General features: G+C 40.6%; 1 protein-coding gene across 2 annotated transcripts in view; it reads left to right on the top strand.

Moving 5' to 3' along the window:
• chst7 (carbohydrate (N-acetylglucosamine 6-O) sulfotransferase 7) overlaps positions 1–16,223 on the top strand; it is a 29,196-nt gene that overhangs the window by 3,487 nt on the left and 9,486 nt on the right. The window contains exon 2 of one of the 2 annotated variants that reach the window (XR_014872420.1): positions 1–2,451. The exons of the other annotated variant lie outside the window; for it this stretch is intronic. The gene's annotated coding sequence lies outside the window, so the exon portion shown is untranslated. Of the gene's footprint in view, positions 2,452–16,223 lie in introns of those variants that run through there. 2 annotated transcript variants of the gene reach the window in all.

The following is a 16,223-nucleotide window of genomic DNA, read 5'->3' on the forward strand; positions in this document are numbered from 1 at the left end:
ATACAGGTACCACCTGTAGAGAACAGAAGCGCTGACGTTAGGTGTATTGTGTAGTTCGTGTAGTGTGGTTGTTGGAGCGTGTGTGATGCTGTGATGTGTTAGTGTGTGTTTTCTGAAGCACAGGTAAGAAAACAAATGCTGCAGAACTCGATGGGAACGTGGAGGAAGGCGATTTGGTGATTCCATCACAAAGACCTTATGGTTGCGGGAGTCAGGGACGTGCGGTTCTGTGGAAGAACTAAAAAGTGTTTCATGTTTCGATCGTGCTGATTGAATTAAACTTTAATCGTGTCGTTGATGGTTTATAGCAGCGTCTCATGTAAGCGGCTGCACTTTGCTCTGATGGTCAGATAACAATCCCGGTCTGTTAATATGTCCCAGATTTAACTCAGTCAATCTGTAAAATAGCTTGGCCAAAGTGGCTGAAGAAGGGCAGGAGACCAAAATCTCATATCCCGATATTAAGACATCTATCGTCCGATAACGATATAAATCACAAAAAAGTAACATTTTCTGTGAATTCTGTGAATCTCGGGCAGCTCGACTTGCGTGAAGTGTTTCCAGCTGGGCGTCGTACCTGGAGTCGAGTGTTTTAACCGATGTCTGTGAAGGTTCTCAGTCATCCAGGTCATCGTAGTCAAAGGAGCTTGCAAAGAAAAGCGTCTGGACTTCTTTAAGTTACTTGAAGACGTTTCACCTCTCATCCGAGAGGCTTCTTCAGTTCTAAGGTCAAATGGTGGAGAGTCCCAGATATAACCCTAGTGGGAGTGTCCCCCCACAGAGGGACAAAAGGACCCCCTGATGGCTGTGCTATGGGCTCCCCCGTGTCACCTATTGTAGCCAACCTTTACATGGAGGAAGTGGAAAGGAAGGCTCTTGGCTCTTTCAAAGGAAGAGTACCCAGCCACTGGTACAGATATGTAGACGACACCTGGGTCAAAATCAAGACACAAGAAGTGGAATCCTTCACTGCGCACATCAACGCTGTGGATAAAAACATCAAGTTCACCAGGGAAGACACGAAGGATGACTGTTTGCCTTTCCTGGACTGCGCTGTGCACATTGAAGAGAATGGCAACCTCAACATCGAAGTTTACCGGAAGCCCACACACACGGACCAGTACCTCCTGTTTGACTCCCATCACCCTCTGGAACACAAACTTGGAGTAATTAGGACCCTACACCACCGGGCAGAACATGTTCCCTCTAAGCCTGAAGGGAAAAAGAAGGAACACACACATGTAAAGGAAGCACTCAAAACGTGCGGCTATCCTAAATGGGCGTTTTTAAAGTCAGCAAAGAGGCACAGAAAAGAAGATCAGACACCAGCGAGGGAGGATAAGAAGGACAGGCGCAACAACATTGTCATCCCCTATGTAGCCGGTGTATCAGAGAAACTCAGGAGGGTTTTCTCCAAGCATGACATCCCGGTGTACTTCAGACCCAGCAACACACTCAGACAAAAACTGGTTCACCCGAAAGACAAAACGCCAAAACACAGACTTAACAATGTGGTGTATGCCGTACAGTGCAGCGAGGAATGCCCAGACCTCTACATTGGAGAGACCAAACAGCCACTTCACAAGCGCATGGCACAACACAGAAGAGCGACCTCCACAGGACAAGATTCAGCTGTCCATCTGCATCTTAAGGATAAAGGACACTCTTTCGAGGATGCCAATGTTCACATTTTGGACAGAGAGGACAGATGGTTTGAAAGAGGAGTGAAAGAAGCCATCTATGTCCACTGTGAGCGACCATCTTTGAACAGAGGCGGTGGTTTACGACACCAACTCTCTGCCATCTATAATCCAGTTTTGAGATCCCTTCCCAGACGCCTTAACGCCCACTCACACCCTGGGCCATCTGACCTCAGGAATTCGCATGATAAGGTGGGGCCAGGTTTCACAATGAAATCACCTGAAACTCTGGCTGATTGGGACCCACACCCAGTTCCACACCTTGGCTCAGGCGATTAGAGGATCATCAGGGGGTCCTTTTGTCCCTCTGTGGGGGGACACTCCCACTAGGGTTATATCTGGGACTCTCCACCATTTGACCTTAGAACTGAAGAAGCCTCTCGGATGAGAGGTGAAACGTCTTCAAGTAACTTAAAGAAGTCCAGACGCTTTTCTTTGCAAGCTCCTTTGACTGTTTTAACCGATGCATGAAACGATACATTTTTTAGACATAAGTTGTAACGGGCGCCGTTTTCTTTGTGAGTATTTATTACACGGCGTTCTGCGGGGAAAAGCCTGTTCTAACATTTGAGTCTAAGGCTTATTTTTTAGCACCTGACGGCTCTTTTTTGCTTCTCATCCGTAAACACTCTGCATCTTTCACGTGATTCAGTTTATTTTGAAAAGTCTCAACAGGATCTTGAGCTTTATTGTGAAAGGTTTATGTGGAACAAGCGGACACGCGGTGGTTTTACCGTCGTTGTTGCTAACGACAACGCATAAAAACAAACGCTTGTCTGTCTGTAGTGTGGTTATATTAAATATAAGAGAAAGAGAGAAAGAAGAAATCAATATAGCCACTACAGTGACCATCAAAATAATGAAAAAATATTGCAGTAAACAGTTTATTTTGCGACACCACGAAACAAACGATAGCGTAAAATGAAACGATAGACGTTTTTATATCGTCATCCGATATATTTCGTTATATCGAACAGACCTATGCTGTCCAGGGTAGCAAATGATTTGTTTAACATCACGGTGACCAAAAATGAAGAAAAACTCAACTCCAAAGTTAACTTGGTAGAAATAAACATAACTGAACTTAAACCAACAAAATTTAATGTCAAGTGAACTCAGCTAAACTGACCTGGTCCTCTCCTTTTGAACACGGGAGTTCTTCTACTTAAATACTCAAGTGCTGTGTCCCATTTCAGGCGCTGTGTCCCATTTCAGGGTCTGCACGCTTGAAGTACGCATTTTAAGTGCGGTTACGTCACCGCCACGCGACGACGGCTGTCCCAATTCGAAGTGTACTTGAAATGCATACTCCAAATGCACCGTCGAGTTCCCCAAATATCAAGCGTGGTCCGGTGCACGCTTCGTGGTCCCATATATCCCACAATTCATAGCGCGGCAGTGGGTGTGGATAATTTTGCCGCAAAATACGGCAGAAGGGAGCGGCCGAAAAGTGAACTGTCAAAAGTAAGTACTGAATATGACATCACTTATTTATGTGCGAATGTTTAATAATGAAGAACATTAAAACATTGCTGTTGGCCACATGTCGGCAAAGTTATGTGACACTAGTGATGTTTGTACTTTCAGCATTAACTTGGTTTTAAAGCCTCTACTTCTAAATATACATATAGTCGACCTTAATCTTACAGAGAATCTGATGATTTTATGGATAATTAAAGTCAGTCATATATCCACAAACACAACAAGCTGAAAGTCAGTGATATAGATTATATATATAAATATATATATATATATATATATATATATATATATATATATATATATATATATATATATATATATATATATATATATCATAATAATCTGACAATACTATAATATTGGTCATATTATATTTACATTACCATAGTGAGATGACGCTAGTCTCATGAACAACATTAGCTAATTATTATTTACTAGCTAATCTTAAATGACTGTTCAGTACAGAAATGAAGCCCAACAATCATGTTTTACAGTCCTGTGGTCTCAGCCTCAGATACTCAACTAATCAAAGTGATGTCATGACAAAAATGATTGACCAACAAAACAATTTTCTCCTTCATTTCTGTCAAACAAAGCTGTATGTAACGTGTCTCGCGGTTAGTATCATGGTTGCTAGGCAACCTGAACAGCGACGAAGGCTAGACCGTCCCATTTCACAAGCCTCTCACTTCCGCACTTCTCGTACTTATAGTACGCACCGTACGTAGTACGCGTAGTGCACGTACTTCAAGCGTGCAGACCCTGAAATGGGACACAGCCAGGGTCTGCACGCTTTTTTTTTTTTTTTTAAACTTTATTTATCAGATTTTAGACATACAGTCGAGTAAAACAGGGATCACATAAAAGATGACATTGTGGTAGTACAATGAGGAACAGAGAGAGTGACAAGGACAGTGAGACAAAAGTGAGTACAAAAAATAAAATAAATTAAGGGGAACATAAATAAACAAAAGTTTGCAAGAGCCAAAATCAAGTTAGCAGTTTCAATCGGTTATAGATGTTAACAGTCTTGAGAGCCTTAGTGTTTTTTGATGAGGAGATTGTCCTTATATATTGTGCAAGTTCCATTTTTAATACAAGAAGTTCAGGCTTTCTGCCGAGGACTTTGCTTTTGTGTATATGAAATTTTGCCAAAAATAAAACCAAATTTATAAAGAAGAAAGCATCATTGTCCTTGTCTTTAAAATTATAATAGCCAAAGATAACATCCTTATAGTATAGTTGAAGATTAGGGAGAACAGAGTCAGTAATAAACTTGTGGAAATCCTTCCAGAATTTACATGTAAATTTACATGACCAAAACAGATGAGAAACTGTTTCAGGTTGCTCTTGACAGAAGGTACAATTTACATTTATTTCAGCCATAAATTTGGACAAATATTGTTTGGTAGCAGGGCCGTGCAGAGAGGTTTAAAGGGGCAGGTGCTCAAAGTTAAAAAGGGGCACATTGAACCAGGCTGAATAACAGCAACACACATTCATCAAGAATCTAATATGGGAAGGGCAGGGCTGTGTTGATCTGAGACTGTAGACATTAAAAAGTCCATAGGAGAGATGGTAGCTGATTAAACAAGTGTCATGAGATAATAACAAAATGCAAAGATTGGTGACAGCGCTTGGAACCATAAGGCAACAAAAAAACTGTGAGAAATAATGTAGGCTGTGCCTGTGAATCACTCTTTGCTTCTCTTCTTCCATCCCATCATTTCATATATCACTCTCCACTTGCTGTCTATGTGAGAACAAGGCACAACTTGCTATTGCAATAAACTATAATCTAATTATCCACACCTAACAACTCTTGCACTTAATCTATAATAAAATGATGACAGAAAAATGTTATAGCACTGCCTTTAGTAGCCTCACACAGCTCCTACTGTTTTCTCCTCATGTCCTTACCAGACATGTCTGGACAATGTTATATCATGAGTAATATTTTTTTTAAAAATCCATCTAAATAAAACACACACATGCACGCACACATAGTGACATTTTAGACCTTCTTCACAATACTGTATATACTATGGGCATCATGGTGCTGATCCAGAATCCTTACATTATTATTTATTACTAGAGCTACAATAATAAAGCAATGAGGAGGGGGAAGTAATAAATATGAAATAATGTATTTATGATGATTCCATTTGTTTCACTATCCACTCTGTACAGGGGCAAAGCTTATTACATTTTTAAACTGTAGAGATACAATAATTTTACTGCAGTAAAATCCAAATGTTGTCTTATTTAAAATATAAATCTAATATAATCTGCTTCTTAATGTATGTTCTTTAAAATATAGCATGTGTTTTTTAATATATTATAATTATAATACTGCATAATTATGTGGACATGCATATTAGATCGTTTTTTAGTGAAATATAATCCCTCCAGAAAGGCGCTGTTGCAAACACAGCACGCTCGTTTGTTTCAGTTCGTCAGTTGCCACAAGACAGCTTACCAACGTGTACATAATAAGCCAATACTCCTGTGTGCTACACACTACAGTGTACGCTGTACACCTACTTACTGGTTTTGTCGCATCAGTCTGTGTCTCTGAGTTAACTTATGTTTCTCCTACAGCTCCGGACCGCTAAAAATGCGCGTGCTCTTTGTGAGCTCGTTCCCGGCTCGTAATCAGCGCGTTCTGCCGTCAAGGGCGATCATTGGTTAAATGTGATCATGTGACTGATGCAAGCCAGATCCTTTTATTTAGCAAAACTGTGATTAATAGTTAAATATTATTGTTGAGGGGCACAGACAGGACTCCGCACGCCCACACACACATAAAAAAAATAATAATAATTTTTTTTTAAAAAAGTTGCCTCAACAAAAGGGCACTTTGGGCACCCATCAGGAAAGGGGCGGGTGCTCAAGCCCCTCTAGCCCCCCCCCCTGCACGTGCCTGTTTGGTAGGGTAAAATTTATGAATCAACTTAAAGGAAATCTCTTTAATTTTGTTTGTTAAGAAAAACCTTTGTGGTAAAGTCCAAACTTTTTTCCATTCAATATCTGTTACAAAATTGGCCCAATAAAATATGGCTGATGGAACAGAGACCATTGCATCCTGAAAGAGAGATCTTATTTTGGTATTTATAGATTTATGAGAAGAAAAGCAAACATTGCCAAGAGAAGAATGTAACACATCCGGGGGAGTGACCTGTAGTGGAGCACTGTGAGAGCATCTGTGTAACATGGACAGACCAGATGGGATGGCATCGAACACTATTGAGAATTCTTTAGGCGTTATCGGTACATTGTATCTCCTGAGGAACTCAGAGTAATTATATAAGAGTCCATCTTCTCTATATAACTGACTAACCAAGATTATTCCATTATTAAACCAGTTATATAAAAAAAGAGTTTTATTTTTATAAATAATATTGCAGTTATTCCAGATAAAACAGTTTTGTGGAGAGAAATTGTGTTTGTAAATCAGCGCCCATGCCAAAAGAATTTGTTGATGAAAGTGAGAAAGTTTCAGTGGTATTTTTGGAATACTATAATTGCAGAGCAGTAGGAAGTTAAGGCCGCCTAAATTAGAGAACACATGATGTGAGATAAAGTTCCAGATAGAAGTGGGATTTCTTAAATACTTTTTAATCCAGTTTATTTTAAAGGTGTTGTTAAGAGCACCGAAATCAATAAAATTTATACCTCCTTTATCATATGAATTTAAAGCTACTGATTTACGCAAGTAGTGAGTTTTGTTTTTCCATAAAAAATTGTATAATAATTTGTTAATTGACTTACAGGTTGTATTATCAACATGTAGTGACTGGGCAGCATAGGTTAGACGGGAGATACCTTCAGCCTTCGATAGCAGAACTCTACCCTTCAACGACAGGTCTCGCTGTAGCCAATGATTAAAGATTTTTTGGGATTTATCTATAATAGGAATGAAGTTTGTGGAGCATCTGGATTGCTCATTTTTTATTATTTGAATTCCAAGGTATCTTACAGAGTTTCTTACAGGTATTCCATGAATTGAAGTTGCTAAACAACTTTTAACTGGTAAAAGTTCACATTTATGCAGGTTGAGTGAAAGTCCGGAGGCTTTAGTGAATGGCTGTATATTGTTAATGGCCACTGAAACTTGCGAGGCGTCTCTGAGGAAGAGAGCTGTATCGTCTGCCAGCTGACTTATGAGTATTTCTCTGTTAGCAATGACCAGGCCTTTTAAAGAACTGAGTTTAATGTGTGAATTAAGGAGTTGCACAGAAAGAAGGAATAAATATACGGATAGGGGGCAACCCTGCCTCACTCCACACTTTAGAGAGAATCTTGGGGAAATACCAGTGGCAAGCTTTATGGAGCTGTTACTATTGGAATACAGTTTCCGAACGGCATTACAGAAGGACTGACCAAACCTAAATTTATTTAAAGCAGTAAAAATAAACTCATGCTCTAAGGAGTCGAACGCCTTGTAGAAATCTAAAAAAAGAATAAGACTATCATCCTGTACAAGTTCTGGGTAATCTATTATGTCTAAAATTAATCTTATGTTGTTTGAGATATGACGATTCTGCATGAAACCAGACTGACTCTCATCAATAACTTTATCTAATACAGGTTTCATTCTATTAGCCAGAATTTGTGCCAATATCTTATAATCATTATTCAGTAAAGAGATTGGTCGCCAATTGTCTAAGAGCAAAGGATCCTTTCCTGGTTTTGGAATGAGGGTGATCAAACCTTGACATAAAGTGGGAGGGAGTGCACCTCTATCCATACTTTCCTTAAAAACTTCTAAAAGAAACGGGGCTAAACTGTCAGCGAACTGTTTGTAAAACTCGGCAGTAAGGCCGTCAGTTCCAGGTGATTTGTTAATCTTTAGATGTTTTATAGCATCTGCAACCTCAATCAAAGAAATTGATCTGTCGCAAAGCTGACTATCCTCCTCATTCAGCTGAGTAATTTTGTCTAAACAGGGTCTGGACGCTTGAAGTACGCATTTTAAGTGCGGTTACGTCACCGCCACGCGACGACGGCTGTCCCAATTCGAAGTGTACTTGAAATGCATACTCCAAATGCGCCGTCGATTTCCCCAAATATCAAGCGTGGTCCGTGTCACTGTCGCTACCCGATCCGTACCGGAAACCTGATCGGTACCCCGCATGCGCGAAAGGTGTCTACTTCCGGTCGTAGCGTTTTACGATAGTTACGGGTCAGAGTATCGGTTAAGATGTTAAGAATAATAAGTATATCTTAAAATGTTTGCAATAATGAAGCATTTCAGTACAATGTAGACAAAAACGAAAAATAAAAAGATAGTTACGGATCGGGACTCCCCGATCCTTACTGCGCATGTGCAAAGTCGGACCGTACAAATCGGGTCTACCCGATCCGTACCGCGCATGTGCAGATGTTTTCTTCTTCTTCTGTTCGTTTAATGGCAGTGTACTCCCCAGTGTACGAGGGTACTGCCACCTGCTGACCGAGCGAATGAACCCCATTGTAAAATGAATTGGCGTCATTACAAACGTGTGTTAAATTTGATTTAGTGATAATCGAGTGTGTTTATGCTTGTCTGTGTGGAGAGGATTGTTGGAATAGTGATGATGATGTCCGCTATCACTGTCAATTGCCAGTAAACACTTCATCTGGCTGCTGAATCTTCACGTGACATATTACAAAGTCTGTATTATTAACTCTGTCATTAGGCGCCATTCTTCTTATTTTACGGCGCTGTTGTTCAATCGGGAAACGCTCTCTGTTGAGGAGAAAAGCATGAATTTGTTTGTATACGGATTATCCATAGTTTAAATGTCGCGGTAGTCGAAAAGGAGGCAGAGCTGTTGAGAAATGCTAGGAGCTAACTGGGCGCTAACCATATCATTCAAATATATTGAATGTCGCAATGTTGGCAAAGAGAGGAAGTGACGTAAGATTTGCGCATGCGGGGTACCGATCGGGTTTCCGGTACGGATCGGGTAGTGACACTAGCGCGGCGGTGGGTGTGGATAATTTTGCCGCAAAATACGGCAGAAGGGAGCGACCAAGAGTGAACTGTCAAAAGTAAGTACTGAATATGACGTCACTTATTCATGTGAGAATGTTTAATAATGAAGAACATTAAAACATTGCTGTTGGCCACATGTCGGCAAAGTTATGTGACACTAGTGATGTTTGTACTTTTAGCATTAACTTGGTTTTAAAGCCTCTACTTCTAAATATACATATAGTCGACCTTAATCTTACAGAGAATCTGATGATTTTATGGATAATTAAAGTCAGTCATATATCCACAAACACAACAAGCTGAAAGTCAGTGATATATATATATATATATATATATATATATATATATATATATATATATATATTGTTGAGATAGTTAATAGGTATGCCCTCATTGTCATCTGTTGTGATTTTATTTTGAAAGGATGCTTCCTGTTATGCTGCAGAGTGCACGCGAGAGTTCAATAAACAATGTCACCTTTAGGGTGTGACGTTCCGGTGAAAGTCGATGCCCCACGTGTGATTATTCCTCCGACTAAATAATAAGTATCTTCAATATTCATGCAGAGTCTGCTGGAAGACCCGTCTCTGCTAACAGGTTATGGGCCCAGGAAAATATTGAAGCTACTCCAGGGGAAAGTTTACCACCAGAAAAGTCGCAAAGTACAGCGTGTTCGGTGAGGATTAGCATGCTAAGTTAGCACCATGAGTAAGCGTGCTGGTGAACCCAGTGGCTGATGGGCAAGGTTGGTTTTTGACGGAGATGAGAAGAATTATGAACTGTGGGAGACAAAATTTTTGGGACATCTTAGATTACAAGGTCTAAAAGACACAATATTGAAAAGTGATGACGAAGATGAGGACGACGAAGATAAGAATGCCCAGGCCTATGCAGAGTTAATACAGTTCCTGGATGATAAGAGTTTATCGCTCGTGATGAGAGAAGCTGCTGATGATGGACGCGAGGCACTGAAAATTTTAAGAGACTATTATGCAGGAAAAGGTAAACCAAGAATTATCAGCCTTTATACTGAACTGACTTCTCTGAAGAAAGCAAGCAGTGAGAGCGTCACCGAGTACATCATACGCGCAGAGACATTTATTACAGCCCTGAGAAATGCTGGAGAGACACTTAGTGATGGTCTGCTTGTAGCGATGGTGTTAAAAGGTTTACCAGAAGCATTTAAACCTTTTTCGGTTCACATTACACAAAGTGAATCAGAAATCAAGTTTGCGGAATTTAAAACAAAACTCCGCAGCTATGAGGACACTGAGAAAATGCGCTTAGTGGAACAAGAGGATAACATCATGAAGGCGAGAGTGCAACCTAGCGCGAGACCCGCAGCAGCTGCTAATGACCACAGGAGAGACATGTCAGACATAGTCTGTTTTAAGTGTGGCCAGCGGGGACACAAGGCCAGAGCATGCCGCTACAGACAGTGGTGCGGTCACTGTAGAAGCAACACCCATCGAGAGTCGACTTGCAGGAGACGACAACGGAATGATGAAGCGCGCACAGCCTCGGAGGAGGGCGGCAACGCAGAGAGCGACGACACCTATGTCTTCCGGATGAGCGATGACTACGCAGAACCTCAACAGCGACAGGACATCAGGACCAAAGGCCTGATGGTGGATACTGGCGCAACATCACACATCCTGAATGATAAAACAGCGTTCAAGAAATTTAATGAAGACTTCCAGCAGGGAACACACTGTGTGGAATTAGCTGATGGCACCAGGTGTAAAGGAGTGGCTGAAGGCAGAGGAGATGCAGAGGTGTGCTTGATTGACAGCAGAGGGAGACCGTGTAAAACAACACTGAAAGACGCTCTATACATTCCCTCATTTCCACAGAATATCTTCTCTGTGAGAGCGGCCACCGCGAATGGAGCTACTATCATCTTTAAGAAAGGAAGGAACGTCCTTCAACACAGAGACGGTACAAAGTTCTACATCCATGAGCACAACAGACTTTATTACCTTGAAACTGTAAGTGAGTATGATGATAAGTGTAATAATTGTTTTGATGTACAGACATGGCACGAAATTTTGGGACATTGCAATCATAGTGACATTCTGAAGTTACAAAATGTTGTTGAAGGTATGAAAATCAAGGGGAAAACAGACAACCAAAGTTTGAACTGTGAGGTGTGTATCCAGGGAAAATTTGTCCAGACTAGGAATAGAAACCCTGACAGAAGAGCCGAGAAACCTCTCGAGCTGGTACATACGGATCTAGCAGGGCCGATAGATCCAGAATCACGAGATGGACACAGATATGCATTATTGTTTACCGATGACTTTTCCGGTGCAGTATTTGTATATTTTCTCAAAAACAAAAGTGAAACAATGCAAGCAACTGAAATCTTTTTGGCTGATACAGCCCCACACGGGAAGGTAAAGTGTATCAGGTCAGACAACGGCACAGAGTTCATGGCAAAGAGTTACCAGGCATTGTTAAACAAACATGGAATAAGACATGAAACTTCAGCCCCATATTCCCCTCACCAGAATGGTACAGCAGAACGTGGCTGGAGAACACTTTTTGATATGGGAAGGTGCATGCTTATTGAAAGTGCCGTACCAAAGGAATTATGGACGTATGCAGTTCAAACAGCGGCTATTGTGAGAAACAGGTGCTTTAACAACCGGACAGGACAGACACCTTACTTTTTGCTGACTGGGCGGAAGCCCAATTTATCCAGAATGCGAAAGTTTGGGTGTGAGTGTTATGCTTACAAGCAAGACAAGGGTAAGCTGGATTCTAGGTGTACAAAAGGGATTTTTGTAGGCTACGACAAAAACAGTCCAGCATACAAGGTTTATTTCCCAGACAGCGCTAAAGTGCAAAAGTTTAGGCTGGTTAAGTTTGTAACCAAACACAATGAGGAAAAGCAAACACAAACTGACACGACATCTGAGGATGAGGACATACAGGTGATGGAGAGACCAAACATGAACAGGGAAAGCCCCAGTACCAGTTCACAGGAACCAGGTACTGACAACCAACCAGAAGTGAACAGTCAGATGCCACTTAGTGATGAGACTGAAAACTCCAGAAGGTATCCTTCTAGAACAAGAAAGAAACCAGATTATCTAAATGAATATGAGTCAGGAGAAGACATTGATGATCAAGTGCTGACTAACATAGACTACTGTTACAGACTGATAAGTAACTCACCCGTGACATTCAGTGAAGCTGTAAAGTCACCCAACTCTAAAGAGTGGAAAGCAGCTATGGATGAGGAAATGCAATCCTTAAAAGAGAACAACACCTTTACCCTAACGAGCTTACCTGAGGGCAAGAAAGCAGTGGGGGGTAGATGGGTATATGTGAAGAAAAACAGTGGTGATGGATCAGAAAAATATAAAGCACGGTACGTAGCTAAAGGTTACAACCAGTGTTTTGGGATAGACTATGATGAAACTTTTTCTCCGACTGCTAACCTGACAAGCATAAGAGTATTGATGCAGTGTGCGATACAAGAAAACCTGACTTTGCATCAGATGGATGTAAAAACTGCATACTTGCATGCACCAATAGATTTTGAAGTTTATGTTGAGCAGCCAGAAGGCTATGAAGTAAAACGAAAAACAGATGAGAAACTGGTCTATAAGCTGGAAAAGTCACTTTATGGGCTTAAACAGTCAGGCCGAAACTGGAACAGGACATTACATGACTATTTGATAGAGAACGGTTTCATGCAGAGTCCTGTAGATAATTGTGTTTACACAAGGAAAACAGGAAAAGACAAAGTGATCATGATCATATGGGTTGATGATATTATTATTGCAGCCAGTGATGGAAGGGTTTTGGAAACTGTGAAGGGAATGCTAACTGCAAGGTTCAAAATGAAAGATATGGGGAAACTCAAACATTTTCTTGGTATTGATTTTGAGCAAACCAAAGATTGTGTAAAAATGTCACAAGAGAGATATGTAGAAAACATACTGGAAAGATTTCAAATGCAAGACTGTAAACCAAGATCAACTCCTTGTGAACAAAAGTTGAACTACAATGATGATGCTGAGAAAATGGACAATGTCAGAATGTACAGAGAGGCAGTAGGTAGCCTTATTTACTTGACCTCTTGCACACGACCAGATTTGTGTTTTGTTGTAAGTAAGCTGTCACAGCACTTTAAAGAACCAACTGTGGAACATTGGACTACTGTGAAACATGTTTTAAGGTATTTGAAACAATCAAAAGACAAGACATTGTGCTACAGGAAAAGTGACAAAGATTTGAGAGTACAAGGTCACAGTGACTCAGACTGGGCTGCAGATGTGACTGACAGGAGGAGTACTACAGGTTACTGCATAAGCCTGAATGAAGAAGGTACTTTAGTGTCATGGCGAACAAAGAAGCAGCCAACTGTTGCCTTGTCAACTTGTGAAGCAGAGTACATAGCTTTGGCAGCAACAACACAAGAATGTTTGTACTTGACACAACTGTTGCAAAGCATGTATGAGCATCAAAAGAGACCACCAAAGATTTTTGAGGACAATCAAGGGACTATCGCATTGGCAAAGAATCCTGTTAACAGACAAAGGTGTAAGCATATCGATATCAAGTATCATTTTGTAAGATCAACAGTTAATGCTGAAAATTTGATGTTGGAATATTGTTCGACAGGTCTGATGGTGGCCGATGTTATGACAAAGCCAGCAACAAAGGGGAAGTTATTGAAGTTTGAGAAATATATGTTTGGAGTGTAAACAAATAGTAAAGAAAAACTGTTTTGTTTTGGAATGCATGTAAAGCTGACAACGTGAGTGCAAGTGGGGGTGTTGAGATAGTTAATAGGTATGCCCTCATTGTCATCTGTTGTGATTTTATTTTGAAAGGATGCTTCCTGTTATGCTGCAGAGTGCACGCGAGAGTTCAATAAACAATGTCACCTTTAGGGTGTGACGTTCCGGTGAAAGTCGATGCCCCACGTGTGATTATTCCTCCGACTAAATAATAAGTATCTTCAATATTCATGCAGAGTCTGCTGGAAGACCCGTCTCTGCTAACATATATATATACACACACACATATATATCATAATAATCTGACAATACTATAATATTGGCCATATTATATTTACATTACCATAGTGAGATGACTTTAGTCTCATGAACAACATTAACTAATTATTATTTACTAGCTAATCTTAAATGACTGTTCAGTACAGAAATGAAGCCCTTGAATCATGTTTTACAGTCCTGTGGTCTCAGCCTCAGATACTCAACTAATCAAAGTGATGTCATGACAAAAATGATTGACCAACAAAAAATTTTCTCCTTCATTTCTGTCAAACAAAGCTGTATGTAACGTGTCTCGCGGTTAGTATCATGGTTGCTAGGCAACCTGAACAGCGCAACGAAGCATATACCGTCCCATTTCACAAGCCTCTCACTTCCGCACTTCTCGTACTTATAGTACGCACCGTACGTAGTACGCGTAGTGCGCGTACTTCAAGCGTGCAGACCCTGAAATGGGACACAGCCAAGCTATCTAAACAATATCCTCCTCCGGACTATTCCATTCAGTAGGTAAGATAAACATTACCATTCTCATAAACTCATGATGCTACTCTTTACTAGCAATAAAAGAGACGAAGGTGTAGCCAATACATGTTACATCAATATATATCTCTCAAACAAACATAATCCTAAAATTGACTTTATTAAATTAAACCAATTCTCCCCCCTCTTCACCTGTTCCCTTCCTGTGACATCAGAAGCTAAACAGGAAGCTATAAATACAGGAAGTGAGGCAGCACTTCCTCCTTTTGCTCCTGGAACACTGGAAAGTCAGGTGAGTTCAAACCAAATAAACTAGACAAATTAACAGTTGAAACAAATAAAATGTTAACTTAACAAACTTGTCAATGTTGATTTAAACCAAGATGTTATATTACATAAACTGTAAAAGTGCAAAACATGAACAAACCTGGGATAGTAAATCTTTGCAAACTACAGAACAAACATATGGTATGGCAAAATCAAAGCAAGAATGTTAACTAAGAATAGCAAGCTTCAAATCTGGACAAATGGTGTTCTCACCCACTTTGTCATACAATCACAACGTGGCAAAGACAGAGAGAGAGGTCCCCCCTCCCTTTAATGACCTGCTCCTCCATAGAGGCCTCTTTGTTCTGTCTCTGGCATTGCTGGCTCCTCTTATGGGGGGAGGAACTGCAGCGAGCCGTCAAGAAGGGCATCATTGTGTGAGACTGTACGTGACTGGGTAGAGCTCCAGTGCGACAGCACGGCTGTCACCGCAGGCTCCCACAGACACGACCTTTAAGGGTGCTGTGAGAGCCACGCAGGCTACAGAAACACACATGCCTGCGCAATGTTACGTCACAAAGTCTGAATGTTCCAAGAACATCTGAGAAATGTTTGTCATTTAAACGTTAATGGTTAAACGTTCGCTCTGTTGATTAGATATTGACCTGAAGTTGGAATCATTTTATAAAACGTCCCCACAGTGTTATAGAAGAATGCTGAAAAAAAAAAAAAAAACACTTCATGACCTTTGACCCCAACAACAGTCACAGAAATGTCTCCTTTATTAGTAACCTTCTTTATAAATCTTAATATTCCACAATGTGTCTCTGTGTTTTTTCTCTTTTACCACCTATGCAAGAATCATCTGAAAGTGTATGGAGAGAGTTTACGGATGAGAAGCAAAAAAGAGCCGTCAGGTGCTCCAAATAAACCTTAGACTCAAATGTTAGAACAGGCTTTTCCCCGCAGTACGCCGTGTAATAAATACTCGCAAAGAAAATAGAAGCCGTTACAACTTATATCTAAAAATATATAGTTTCATGCGTCGGTCAAAACACTTCACACAAGTAAAGTTGCCCGAGATTCACAGAATATACAGAAAATGCACTATTTTGTGATATTTGTCATTATCGGGATGAGAAATGTGCTATATCGATATATGAGATTTTCGTCAGATTGCACAGCCCTATCTCTGCCCTGTCTTTCTCACCAGCAGATGACCACCCCTCCCTGAGCCTGGTTCTGCCGGAGGTTTCTTCCTGTTAAAAGGGAGTTTTTCCT

This window comes from Neolamprologus multifasciatus, chromosome 23 (assembly GCF_963576455.1).
Source record: "Neolamprologus multifasciatus chromosome 23, fNeoMul1.2, whole genome shotgun sequence".
Lineage (NCBI taxonomy): Eukaryota > Metazoa > Chordata > Actinopteri > Cichliformes > Cichlidae > Neolamprologus > Neolamprologus multifasciatus.